The sequence below is a fragment of the Sebastes fasciatus genome, chromosome 1 (assembly GCF_043250625.1).
Source record: "Sebastes fasciatus isolate fSebFas1 chromosome 1, fSebFas1.pri, whole genome shotgun sequence".
Lineage (NCBI taxonomy): Eukaryota > Metazoa > Chordata > Actinopteri > Perciformes > Sebastidae > Sebastes > Sebastes fasciatus.
In genome coordinates, this window is record NC_133795.1 from 28,630,136 (window position 1) to 28,645,490 (window position 15,355).

Below are 15,355 nucleotides of genomic sequence, written 5' to 3' on the forward strand. Positions count from 1 at the left end.
CGGGGCTGCGTCTTCCTGCAGTGCTGCACAAAGTCAACCGTGAAAACCTTCCGTTATTAGACATGCAAAATAACTAAACACATGTTTACTCTCATAGGCTGCATCAACACAAAGAGGGGGATTTTTTTTTTTAAGTGAAAGCAAATGTAATCTGCATGAATATCTTCAGTGAATCTGTCAAACACAGTTAGGCATTTTTGGCATTTTTATTTGGTTAGAAAAACACATGGAGCATAATGGGATACACTGAAAAAAACTATTTGTGTCAATGCAGAATTTCTGGAGCAAAAATGGGCGAAATTAGAATTTATTGCATGGGCGTTACGTAAAACACGGTGGTAAATACTCGGTTGGCATTTTGGAGAGCCATAAATTAATTGCATTCAGTGAATGGTGAAAATGTCACTGGCTGTATTAACTCACAGTCAGTTATTCTTGGAAAATCGCAAGGAAATGTAACAGAGATTGAGATGTAAAAGGCCATAAAGTACTGGGTTCACTTCACTTCACTTCATAAGTCATCAGAGGCACTGAGAAAAACATGCATTTGATTATCAAATGAGTAAATAAATTAATACAAAAATAATAAGTGAGGCCTTTTTGATATTCAACTGAAATAAGCCCCAAGACAACCACAGAAATAAACTGTGGAAACGTATTTCACATCAAGTCTTAATAAAAAAACAGAGCAAAAAAAAAAGAAAAGCAAAATAACAAACATAAAGAGCAAAAAAAAAACAGATACAATATTCATAAATACTCCAAAAACATATATCAAACAACATATAGATCACTGAACGTATTTTATTGAGTTGTTTTCATGGCATTAAATAATTAAAAAAAAAGATAATAATAAATAAATGAATAAATAAAAATAAAAATAATAGAAGAAAATCATTGCACATGCAACTCACCATTTGGACACACACATACACACACACACACACACACACACACACACACACACACACACACACACACACACACACACACACACACACACACAGTAGTGTTGTTAAAGAGCTTTGGTGGCATTTAACGTGGCTTTACGAAGCGCCCGAGTGGCAGTGATACCTAAAAGGCCTTCAGCAGCAGCCTCAGCACTGCAGCTCCGCTTCTTCATGTCCTGGTGTGTGCAGCGGTGCCATACTGGCCTGCATTTAACAAGTCCCCCCCCCCTCGCTTTTTAAAGACATGTTTAAACAAACACAGCTCTTTTCTACTCTATCCCCCCAGCCGCCAGCCTCCCTTTGAGCCCGGCGCAGTGTGAAAAGGTGGAACTGGGCTGTGGCAGTTTGTGTGCCTCAGCGGGGAGAGCGAAACACAGTGGGGCGAGAGAAAGCAAAGGGAGGAGTGGTGTGTGTATACCGACTGACTGTAGGCTGGGCCTTCGGTAGATGCATTGGATTTCACAGAAGGGACCGCTGGATGAATGGGAGCCGCCCTCCTGGAGGACAGACGTACCGGGCCTGCGCTCATTAACCTCCTCGAACTGAGGCTGCGGGATAAAAGAAGGCAGGGCAGCCCCTGTTCCGGGTACAAAAGAGGGTCTTCATGAGTGTGTGTATCCCCGCTGGGGTCCCAGTGAAATGGAAATGCGGTAATTGCCATGATCTGATGAATGGTCAGCTCCTCCTAGGCTGTATTGGCCGCCGTGTCCTGCTGTGATCACATCAGTGGTGGCACAGGGAGGAAAAAAATGCAGAGGTCGGCCCTCAGCAGCTGAGAAAGTGACCACCTTGCTGTTTGATAGTTGTCTTGAACATAAATACTTTGCCCATCCAGCGCCATTCTCTTCAGTAATCTTTTTTGATTAATTTGGGTATGAGATTATTGTTGTTTCCCAATTTGTTCCGCCTTCCTCCATCCCCTCCGTCCTGCATCACATGCTAAGTGTGAAAAAAAGCATGAAAACCCTGTGATCTCACATGACAATTACACAAACCGACTTAACAAGCGATGTCTACTTGAAGCGGTGGCAACAACAAGCCAATGCTGTTTTTTTTACAATTAATGTGGTTCACAGAGCCGATTGTACGCCTTTCTGAAAAGCCAACACGAGACTATAGAGTGCATTTTAGAAACACAAACTGCCCTAATTGAAGTTGTTTGCTCGTCATTTATCATCGGGCCGAGACTTTAAGGAGTGTGAACAACCTCTCTGCGCCCGGCAGAGCCTTTTTGTACATCATGTTAAACAAGAGAGACGTGCCTGTGAGTTTCTTCTCTCCGCTCCTCCGGCACATTGCGTTTACCCACTGCATTGTGGAGCTACGGGCTTTGTTTTGCAGTGTCCCTGCCCTGAGACAGAGCCGCTCTCCTGGACTACACTAAGCTGGCTTGGCAGCCGGCGTGTGTGTGGTGCCAGGCTTGAGGGAGAGTGTGTGTGTGTGTGTGCATACTGTATGTGTGTGCGGATTCGTGCACACCCGTATTTTGACGCTTTGCATCATGGGGCATGCATGTGCTCCCATCTGCGCGTGTCTGATACACACACACACACACACCAGCGTACGGGGAACACAAATCGGGCGAATGAATCCTCGTACCACCTCTTTTGGCACTCATCAGTTCGTGACTTGTGAAAAGCGCCAAAGTGAGGATTGTAAGTGAGCAGGACACTCGTCACAGGTCCGCCCATGAGACTCAGTGACACCTGTCATCACAGCTTACTCTGAAGACCTGCTACACACCACCTCCAGCCTCGCCTCGCCTTCTCCACCGACGAACGGGGGGAGGAGTGTGGCGGAGGAGGGTGTGGGGGGGGGGTTTGGATTTATAGATCCCTTCTTTCTCTGTTCTCTGTACTGGTAGCGAGGTTAGAGGGCACAGAGCGGGCGGAGAGCAGGGTGGAAAGGAGGGAGATGGGGAAAGTCTGCCCGGTTAGCGTTCGTCCTTCAGATGAGCATGCTTCTCTGGCCCTGTGGCTATAGCTCGCCTTCCCGCCTGACTGACTGTGTACTCGGGACAAAGAGGCTGTGTGTGTGTGTGTGTGTGTAACATAGGATGCTCTATGCAGCTACTTAATAGTTATGAATCTATTTTCGTGTTAACATCCCTTTTAAATGTATTTATGCATTCTTAATGGGAAGTTTCACCATATTTGTTGTCATTTCAGCGTGGAAATGTTTATTTCCTCTCCCCCAGCTTTATTGCTCGGTAGTTCATTATTGCGTACTAAACAACACAGGGCTGATTGTGGGCCCTGTGTGAGTCGCCGTACGAAAAGTAGCTGAGAAAGAAAAGAGGGAGAGAGAGAGAGAGAGAGAGAGAGAGAAAGAGAGAGAGAGAGAAAAAAGGGCTTGTTTGGTTGAGAAACCATTTAACAACTTCCCCTGGAAATTGAAAGAGGAAATAGTTTTGGGCTGGATTGCAGTAGGGGGGAATGAAGCCCATATGAGGACCAGATGAAGAGAGTAAGCAGCCAAGCAGGACTGACAGTGGGAGAGAGAGAGAGAGAGAGGGGGGATACAAGAAGGGAGGGAGGGCGAGTCTTTTGATGTCCTTCATTTACATCTCACAACAAAACGGAGGAAAAACCAACTGAAATGATTGTAAAATAGTGACAGACGAAGAGCTGGAGAGAGAGTGAGGGCGAGAGAGGTTTGGGTGTTTATGAGGTCATTTAACCAAAGTCGTGTTTTCGACATTTCCTCCCCACTTTAATTTTTCAGCTTTGTTCTACTCTAATTACTTCCATCCACATGTGAGAGTTTGTGTGCAACTCACGTTGTGTGTGTGTGTGCATGTGTGGTTGTGTATGGACGGATCCATGTGCTTGTCACTGCAACTGCGCACATTGCAACATAGACAGAATGAAAACATGCCCACTTAACTTTCCTGTTTTGTACATTAACCCTCGGATGTTCCCACAAGACGCTCTTACAAATTGCCAGCTCGGGACGTGACAGGATTTTGGGAAATCTGCTGCCGCGACTGACGGGAACGACCACAGCGACCTTTCTTTGTAAAGGTGATGACATTCTGAGGTATGACGGCCTAAACGGAACGAGCCAGTCGCAAGATGATCAACAAATTTTTCTTCTGTAGTGGAACATTTGACATTCGAGAGTCGGATACGAAACGTCGTAAAATCACGTGTGAAAAATATATAATGTCACAGAGCCTATGTTCTCCACTCCCAATATATAATGTATGCTGAGAGGAAGGTGCACATTCCTCACAATCATTTGTTCAACATTTCTATGAGCCGTGAACTTGTGATGTCTGTAGCCCGGTCTCACCAAATGGCGTAGTATGAAGGACACAGCAATGTGTAAGACGTTTTGCGTGCAATAACAACACCATTGTTGCTTTTGGCATGTCATTTCACACCATGTAGTTTGTACTGACTGCAATGTAAAGGCATCTGTGTGAATATGCTACACTCAGAGCTAGTGATGTAGAATAAAATGTGAGAATGTTTTTCTTATGGCGGGTTTGAGGGAGGGTGGATGGGTCCAACAAACACAGAACTTTCAGCTAGAGATGCACCGATACTGGATCGGATATTGGGCCGATACTGACTCAAATAGCTGGATCGGGTATCGGTGACAATGGGGCCGATCTATTCAATTCAATTCTATGTTTGTATACTATATACATTACATACTGTAATTTTAATTCCAGTTTAAGTTTTGACAAATTTGTAGCTGAATCAAAAAAGTTTACACTTGAATTGTAATTTCTGTAAATTTTGAAGATTACTTTGAAGTTACTGGTGTACAATTTACTATTTTAATAATATAGAAGATTAAATAAATTTATATCTATGTATTTATTAATCACAAAGTATCCAAAGCCCAGGTATTGGTATCCGTATCGGGACAGAAAAAGTTGGATCGGAGCATCCCTACTTTCAGCCAGGAGACTAGTGCTCGAGGCCAGTGTTTGTGTAACAAAAACGTATTTTCGGTACTTATGTTACGTTGTTTAAGTGCGTATTTTACTTAGTTAACTTATTTATATTTAAGCCCAACCATAATGTTTTTCCTAAACCTAAGTAAGTGGTTGTATTGTCTTAACCTAACTGCGGCTGTTACCGAAGTTTTGTTGCCTAAACATAAAAGCAACGTAGCATTAAATGACACACGAAAAGCCGTTTCACAACGCTAACCCTGTGGCGTCTAATGACACGCCGAAAGCCTAAAATGCGTTATCATGACATGAGGAATGTCCTTAAAATGTTGTGCTATTTACGCCTTCCCATGAGATCAGGTCGGATGTTTGAGAAATGCTTGTTCACTTGTGTTTAGTCTTTCTGCTCACACAAGTTTAATGTAGGGGGACTTTAATGCCCTGACCTGCCTGACCCTTTAACAAGAAGGAGGGCTCATCCCCTTTAAAATGTCTTTGTGGGTCATTTTTCCTGCTGTAAGTCAGTTCCAAAGAAGGGATTGTTTACTTGTTTATTTACCTCACTAACAGTATCGATGTTTTGCTTATGCCTCTTGAGACGGTTATTCATATCTTTTGTCATTTGGCTACCAATTGACTCCAAATGAGAGGAGATTGATGGGACCTGTGTCAAAGGTTAAAGTGGCACTTATTCCAGAGATCTTCCTTGATTGGCTGCACGCAGCAGGTGACTAAAAGGTATAAAAGGTCATGGATGACAGCAAACTGCTTGGTCTCACTCTCCAGGAAAATGGAGGAAAGCCGGTGTTTTGTGTACCGGAAGGTTGTTTTTACATTAACTTGATAAAAACTTTATTTTCGGATTTACGTCCATATTCGATTCTGCACCTAATGATTTACATCTCATGCTGATGTTCTGTGCCAACAGGAAGAAGTTCATAGTTTAGGGTGTGGATGGGTGTGTAGTCTATGTACCGTCTGACCATGCAGGAAACTGGCGTGCGTCCTGTCACAGACCTGCAAATATATCTTTATTAACAGTAATCACAACAGTAATGACCTTAATCACATATTGCTTCTTGGCAGTTAAATGGAAATGGTAGCGCGCCAACTGACTCAACTGATTTTCCAAAGACTGCGTTTAAAAGTTCAATATTAAATCCAGTAATTAGGCAGTCAAGCACATTGAGAGCTAGTCGTGTTAGTCATCCTGAGCTGCGTTGCTGTCAGGAAACCTCAAACGGAGAGTTACCAGGTGGTGTGCGCAGGTGTGTCCCCTGAACGCAGTGCTCAGACCTGTCAGTGTTACGCAATCTGGCACATTACGCCTCTCCAATCAATAAATGATGCTTGTTTTACATCTTGAGTTGAAAGTTGTTACCATGAAGGAATTGGAATAAGAAGGGTTAGTTTTCAGGGTGATGGGAAATGGGACGGAGAGGTCCAGAGGGGATACACTGATGGTGATGGTGATGAATCTGTTCTGCCAGAGGCTCGTGACATGGGTGAAAGTGTTTCTACTAGAGGGGGAGAATATGTTAGACCAGGTTTCTGTCTTTTCCTTGCTTTGTCTCTTATACTTTTTCTTTTGCCAAACCATTTTTTTGCTTTCTTTCTTCTAGGGATGCACCGATACGATACCGGATAGGATATCGGGGCGATACTGACTCAAATAGCTGGATCGGATATCTGTGACAATGGGGCTGATCTATTCAATTCAATTCTATATACAGTATATTATATACATTATAGTCAGCTGGGATCGGCTACAGATAATGGATGGACGGATATATACATTATACAGTGGAATTTTAATACCTCTTTAAGTTTTGACCAATTTGTTGCTGAATTAAAAAGGTTTATACTTAAATTGTAATTCCTGTTAATTTTGAAGATTTTTTTTGCCAAGTTGCCGGTGCACGATTTATTATTACATTTTTTTTTTTTAAATTAACAATTTACAAATATTATATTTATTTGTTACAGTTTGTTTTACAAAGTTAGGAGAGCAATGTTTAAATCAAGCCTGATGTTGCCTTACACATAAAAGAATGATCCCAGTCATTTCCACATAGTGAGGCATACAGCTTATTAATTAAACACTGGTATCGGATCGGTACTCCGTATCAGCCGATACCCAAAGCCCAGGTATCGCTATTGGTATCGGGACTGAAAAAGTCAGATCGGTGCATCCCTACTTTCTTACTTCCTGAATGTATAAAACATTTTAACTCTCCATATCTGACATGACATTTACAAATCCCAAACTTGCACGGTTCTGGCTGAAAGCTCCCATCTCTCACTTGTTCATGCTAAAGCTTCCGCTCTACAGGCGTCACTGGTGCAGCGATATAGCTCGCCTGGCATCCTGGCTGCTCTCGGATCAGAGCATGACTAAGGCATGTGTTATGACATTCGGTGATATTTGCATATTCATTTGTGACATTAAGAATTCCTCTCTGCTGCCTCAGGTGTCCCCGAGTTCCTCGCGGAACCACTACGAGTACAGTTCCTCGCGTTCCCGCTAAGTGAACCTGACTAGGCAGCCCAGGCTGATAGTATATCTTAACCCCTTTTAGATGTTTCTTGAAAGAAAGAAAGAAAGAGGAGTTTTCAGGGCAGAGAGGCAGGGTGTAGGCACACACAGTAAGTCTGGCTCTGACTCACTCTGGCAGTGGCTTTAATCAGGGTGGAAGAGCTGCGGTGTTCTCATGCGATGCAGAGTCAAATACTCGCCCTGAGGTCTGCAGGGGGTCAACCGTGGTGCACACACAGAGAGAGAGAGAGAGAGAGAGACAGAGAGACAGAGAGAGGGACAGAAAAAGAAAGAGAAATCCATGTCCCTTGACAAGCAGACTGCCTAGAGGACATACATTCCACACTTTCCATCACAAAAGGCATTAATTATATCAGAGCCATAACATAATACCACGGTGTGTAATGTAAAATGATATGAAGGTGATTTCTAAAAACACCTTCGGAGGATTTGTGCTCTCCTGACATCAAGTCTATTTAGTCTGAGTTTTAGAAAGTTTTCAAGAAAATTCAAGAACTACAGATTTCGACTACGGACGGCATCACAGAAACACTCCCAGGTGTACTAAATTTAGCTCAACACCAAATAAACAGTCTGGTCTGCAGGGTTAGCGGCATCGCAATGAATGAACTACGTGACATTGTGTTGTTGATAAACAAAAGCAGTGGGAAGTGATGTGAAAACTGGCCGGTGGACAGAAAAAGGTTGAACCACGGGTCATTTTACAGCAGCGGAGCACAGCAGTGATATATGAAGAGAGAGCAAGAGGGAGGCAGAGACAGAGGGGAGGCAAAGTGAGAGACAGAACCTGAAAACTGGAGCTTGTGGGTTTTTTCTGTGTTCTCGGGGCCTGTTTGTGAAGGCTGCGTTCGGGGTTACGGGTCTGGCCCACGAGCGCCAGCGCAGTCACTGGGAATTACAAACAGGCAAAGTGTGTAACCTGCCCCAGCACTGTGGCAGAGAGCCCGAGGGGGGCACCGAGCTCATGCTGGCTGGCTGGCTGGCTGGCTGGCTGCATGAAGGAATCTCTGCCTGCGCTCCTTGTTATTCTCCGTGGAGCAACAAACAGTGAACCGATTAGTTGACTTTTCCTCTCTTGCATGGATCTCTCGCTGTTGTTGGTGAGTTAAGCTAAGTATTGTTTGGTGTTAAACGAAGCAGAGCAGATACAACATTCCTGTCGGCACGAAGAAGATTCATTTCAAGAAGTTGTAAACGTGCAGCCTTGAACAAACCAAAACAAAGTCATGACAGTTCCAGGTTTACGGTAGTTATTAAGTCTTTTGCGGCTTAAACCTGCAAAGTGCAGGATGTCAGCAGCACAGTTGTGAAGCAGATCCTCTTAAACATAATTTACATGCAGGTTCTGTCCAAACTCATATCTCCAGTTGCCAGTTGCAAATAATTATAGGCTATAACATTGCCTGTGTTAAGGCTTCATGAAAAGCTACACATTTGCATTAGCCTGTGGCTACAGTGACATATAGCTCAGAGGTTACCTGGAACTGGTCTGTCATCTTGAGGAAAATGACAGTATCTAATAATGTGTTCATTACAAAAATAAATGTCCTCTATTTAAAAAAAAATAATAATGTTTTTGGACTCAACAGAGTTTACAGTGACAGCAAATCAAAGGTACAGAGGAGAAACTTTGAAGTGCACAATGAGCCCGGCGCTGCTGCAGGAACGCCTGCCTTGCATCATGTGAACATTAAGACACTCACGGCATTTATCAAAGATGGCTTGGCTCGATTGCTTCAAGCGGTTTGCTTTGATATCCAGCGCCACTAATCTAAGTATGATCGGGTTCACCAGGGGCAAAGATCTGCCCCGATTCATTATAACGTTTCATCAATTAACACTTATCCACAGGGTTTCTCGGGAAACGCTCTGAGCAAACCACGAAAGCTACAGTCAGTGTCCCCTTCTTCCTGCTGATTAGTTCTCTGCCCCTTTTAGGGCAACATATGAGACACTACTTGGATGTCTTTATGGGAAATACACCCTCCCTTCACTCAATATTGAGTGAAACAAATTAAATGTGAAAATGCACTTGAATAGCACTGCATTTAAAAAGTGCTTTTATCCCACTTCACACACATTTCTACTCTGAGAACAGTGGAGCTAATATACAAGTTGGTGTGTTTTGGGGTTCAGTGTCCTGTTCAAGGACACATTTGTGTTGGGAGAAGGTGATAATTGAATCACTAACCATAAAAAAATATATAAACAAAATGTAATCATTGAAATATATGAACAATATATAATTATTTCTGATTACCAATCATAAAGTTATATTTTAACTTCTTTCTCTCAGTACATCAATTTAGAGCCAGGTCAGTGTAAATGACTTTATAATTTGTACATGAATTTAGTCCAGGTCTGTGATTATTCAGATGTGTTTCTGCAGTGGTGCCCATGAGCTAATAAAATTAGAGAGAAAGAGAGCCCTCTGGTGTTTGCAACCGCCACAAAGCTCTCATCCTCCTGAGCTCTGCTGACAACAAAACAAAGTGTTCTCTAAATCTCTCGCTCGGAAACCAGAAAGTGTCTGTCAACAAACATCCATCATCACTTTTGTGTAATTTAGCCTCAACTTTGCAAGCCGATCAAAACAGGGAGGATTAGTTAAGGAGAATAAATGAGATAAAGTGGCTTCTGGTTTACATTGAGAAGAGGATTTCAGGAGTAAAATGTTAAGAATAACAGCATTGCTACTATGAAAATAATTCCTTTTTATTAAGGCATCTAACAAGAATTGTCTAAAACTTAATGAAGCAACAACCAAAGCTGGTGTTTCTTTTCTTTCTTTCACACACTAATACTCAAACACACACACACACACGCACAGGCCCTCTCCGCTGGCTTTGTGACCCTCTCTATTGTCATGTATACATGGTTGGGCAGGGCTGCTATATGCAGACAACATGCCAAACTAAGTGTCGGGTGTGGTGAGGTCACAAAGATCACCATCTCCTTTAATTACTCGGGACCTGGCCAGCCACTGATATTTTGACTCACCTGTGTGTGTGTGCGTGTGTGTGTGTGTGTGTGTGTGTGTGTGTTAGATGGGGGGTTGGGACAGAAGTCTTTTATACAATAGGCCGCGTAGAGACCGACCTGCATTCCAGTAACAACCTGCCGCAGGTAAACTCTTCTAAACATGCAGAATTGTTTTCCCTTTCTGAAGAAATGCGTCAGGCCAAAGAGGAGAAGTCAAAGTGTCCCCTGCCTAAGGGACCTGCTTTCACCAGGTCTTATAGCACCACTAGTGGTAACTTAATGGCTCTTCTTACCTAATACTTTCTCTTAGAGCTCAGAGGCAAAATCACACAGGGAACGTGCCGGCATTACCCTGGCCTTAAGCTCTGTGCTAATTATTATGTATGTAGTGCTTCAGGTGGATATAACAAAACACAATGTAATGTTTTAATTATGGTGGTGTATTACAAATTACAAACTATTTATATCTGATGCTGTAAACTGAATGGTTACTGTATTATCATGACTTTAATATGTCATGCAGGTGATTTAAAAAAAAAAAAAAAGTCTTAATGATCGTTGATTTTTGAATGTAGAAAACAATATCACTCACCTTGTGTGCTTCTGTGGATGAAGTTTATTTTATGGCGCCCTATTGATGTATTCAGCTCAGTCTTGCTCCCATTCTCCTCCTCTCCTCCCCGAGGGCTTCACCTGCAGAACCTGCTCTGTCATTAGGCCACATAGTAAGGGGATTTATGCGCAGTAGAAACACAATAAAAACTACACCCTCCAAGTCCCTCCCATCATCTGCATGGTCAGCAGCTGCGATACTGTGAGCGGATATGAGATTGATTATATGCATCCCTCTGTAACACTTTGGACTTATGGGGGTGACGTGCATGCTAGGGAGAAAAAAATATATCTGCCTTTTATGTTATGCTAACTTCGTGCACAATGCCCCCCCACCCACCCCGCCCCCAAACCTCCGTCCACGAGCAAAGCAAACTAAACAAGAGATGACAGAACACAATTGAAATCAGCCACTTTCTTTGTCTTCATGCATGGCCTCTCATGAGCGAATACTCATCTGGTAAGGATTGCTTTGAAATTTAAATACATAATTTGAAAATTAAAAAAAGCAATGCACAAGAAAGACTGCACTGTGCAAGAAAACAATAGGCTCCTATACACAGTTTTGGATTGTCACTGTTTTAAGTTTGCTCTTGCGGCAGTCATATCTGTCCAAAACTGGTAGTGAAGTGGGGGTAGAAACCAAGGGTTCACCCATTTTGTTTTAATCAGAGAGAGAAAAACGAATAAAGACTTTAAAAATTACGCATTTCTTTTTCTTTGGAAATGCTCTCATGGAACCGTTCTTTTGTCTTCTTTCTTTTTTATGTCATATCTAATCAGCATTTTCAAACGAACGCACCGCGGCTCAATACAATCCCTTTCAGCTTTTGTTTACCATAAACAACATAATAGGCATCACAGAGGAAAAAGCCCCGGGGCGGGAGAGTGTAGGGTTAACAAAGACCTAACCACTCCAAACATTGCTTAAATTACGACTAAATGACCTGTTGAACACCTGTGTGACTAACATCCAGAGTATGGATGCAGGGCTCATTCCCTGGGGGTGCAGATAGCTCTTTGTAGAACATGTGGTGTTATGTATTATGAGAAATATACATAATAGTTATTTTTATTGATTGTGTTTCCTTGTGATTTCACAATTCCTGCGACGGCAGAAAATCTACCGAAACACTACGGATGAATTATCGAAAGTAAAAAAAATACCGTAAATGAATCAACAAATAAATAAGTTTGGGTCGCTGTCATGAGTTCAGGCCGCGCTGTAGGCCATCGCGTGACTGGCTAGGGTGCTGCAGAAGAGTTGATGGACAGGTTGACGATGCGGATGCTCTGTGTAGTCAGGAGATATTTACCATAAGTTGGATCTCTGTGAGAATCCCATCAGCCTCCTTATCTATCTGAGTGATTGGCAGCACGGCCCCGAGGCGACCCAGGAAGAACAGTGCATGACTCACTGAGCAGACAGCGCTGATTTACTGGCTGAGGGGTTAGCGGTGACCATTTAAATTTGGAGATATGTGTTGTAGATAAACACACAGTTTACTGGTCAATGGTTATCTAACAAAGTGTCAGGAAAATCACGAGAGGAAGGTGGAAAAACAATTTTTTTTTTTTTTTAAATATAAGAATGAAAGGACAGAATCTATTTTTGTGCTCACTCTGTGCCGTGTGAAATACTTTTCTCAAATGCTTTTGTACTAGGGGTGTAAGAAAATATAGAAAATATTGAATATTGCAATATTATGTTTTGTGATACTGCATGGATTCTCAAAAACACAATATTGATTTTTAATTAATAGTTTACATGCAACGATTAACTCAGTCAATACTCTATTTAAATTGCAAAAAGATGCACCCTCTCAAAGTAGAGCTATGATGTTGGATGTTACAGGGACTGTAATAAATGCAAATGCAGATCCCACTGTTCTGATTGCATAAAAAAAGTCAACTTTTTTTTAACTCAAATTGTATGCATATGGTGGTGTGTTCTTTATACTATGACAGATTTCTTAAAATTAGATTAAAAAAAATCGCAATATATTGAATCGTAACCTCTGTATCGGGATACGTATCTCCAGATTCTTGCCAATACACAGCCCTGTTTTGTACACAACTTTCCAGTAAAGTCTACTACAATGAACACTAGTCACAACTTATTTACATGAAGGAGCATATAACAAAGAGCAACTTGGGACACACTCCATTCAACAAGCACACCGGTGAAATATAATGATGGATGATGTTGTTACACAGGGGCGAGACAGTTGTATACTCGAGGCGTATAAATAAACTCTTAACCGGAAGAAATCATTCTGTGTGCTTTTGATTTGAAATGTTCTGCGAGTAATTAATTCAGTGTCTCTCCAAAGAGTCTGAAAGGAAACAAATGTGCCACCTGTGGTGCCATACACTATTGTTCTCAGTCGATTAAAATCAAATAAAGGCTTTGACTGAAATCCCCCCTAAAAAAATAGAGTTGAAGGAAATTTAACATGCATGCATAATGTACGTTTTCATTTTTATTAACAAGGATGGCAGGTTAGTGTAACAGCTGTTGACGGAGTACAGTGGTAAGATATGCCAGACGATTCCCACTGAAAATGAGCTGGGCTGGTGAAAAGCCAAAACCTGAGTAGGGCGGTGAGGCTGAGGAAGGATGAAAACGATCTACGCCCCAAGGGCCTGCTGCTGCCATCTATGACTTATTCACTCACAGCAATTAACCGGCCCTGGATTCAGCGGCAGGAGTCACATTCTTCACTACAGAGAGAGAGAGAGAGAGAGAGAGAGAGAGAGAGAGAGAGAGAGAGAGAGAGAGAGAGAGAGAGAGAGAGAGAGAGAGAGAGAGAGAGAGAGACAGCACAAAACATTGCAACATGTCAAAACTAGACCGGCATCAAACTGAGGGAGAGCAGTTAAAAGGGACAGTCGGTAACCTGCTGCATGCATGACTTCCCTTTTATCAGAGATTAATTTATTACTCAAGTATAAATACCATAACTCTGCCATGCACTTTGCAAAGAAAACAAAAGCATTTTTTAACTGCTGTTGTTTCAGTCAATCACCATTGTTGTTTGTCAGTAGCCTGAAAGGGCGACCTGATGATGTTTCTGAACCAAAATAAATAAAATGTGAACTGAGAGGTTCTGCCAACAAGTTTTATTCCACACTCAGTCCTTTGATCCAATGCTTTAACAATCGTTAATAAAGGCTCCTTGCCAGTACTTAAAGGGCTGTTTTATTTATTTTTATTTTTTTTACCTTTCATCATTCCGTTTTGGTCTATGTATTTTGCTCTTTGTCCCGTCTCTCATTGGCAATGTCTTGAAAGGGACTGCCATCAGCTTATTTTTGTACAATTTTTGCCAATTGCAGAAATGGCAGTGTACCTTGAGGGTGGGAGAAAGGGCCTGAGGTAATACCATAAAGAGGCTTTGTTATTTTTTTTGTGTGCACAAACAATAGTTTTGTCATTTCAGCCATATATTCATACTCTTTCTTGATAACTATGTTAACAGTAATGGTATGTTGTTTGTACCTGTTCTGAACGATCACAATGAAACACACCAAGTCCATACTTTTCGTCCGAAATTGTCGCATGTTTAAAAATAAATACGACCTCACGTTGTGGCAATTACGTTTAAACATTCGTCCATCATTAAAGTTTTAATCGGTCAAAAGCCAAAAGAGGATTATTTGACCACTCAAAGCCACCGTCCGTGCAAACATCATCATCTTAAATGGTGTTTGATAAACTGATTCACTTCGTCCCTCAGCACAAAGCACTTTACAATAAAGAAATAAAAGAATACAGAGATGCTGAATTTGAAGATAGATTGTGGCAGTTGTTTGCAGAACAACTTGGAATCGGGGATGGTCGCAAAATAAAGGATGTACAAAAGATTAGACAGTAGTGATTGTGATCTAGAAAGCTAAACGATAACTTCTTGTTAATTTCATTAATTTATTAGCCCCATTTGAGGCTAGCGCTATCCATCGCACGGCACCATCCATCCATCCATCTTCAACCGCTTATCCGGGATCGGGTCGCGGGGGCAACAGCTCCAGCAGGGGACCCCAAACTTCCCTTTCCCGGGCCACATTAACCAGCTCTGACTGGGGGATCCCGAGGCGTTCCCAGGCCAGAGTAGAGATATAATCTCTCCATCTAGTCCTGGGTCTTCCCCGTGGTCTCCTCCCAGCTGGTCGTGCCTGGAACACCTCCCAAGGGAGGCGCCCAGGAGGCATCCGTGCTAGATGCCCGAACCACCTCAACTGGCTCCTTTCGACGCAAAGGAGCAAGGACTCTACTCCGAGTCCCTCACGGATGACTGAGCTTCTTACCCTATCTCTAAGGGAGACGCCAGCCACCCTCCTGAGGAA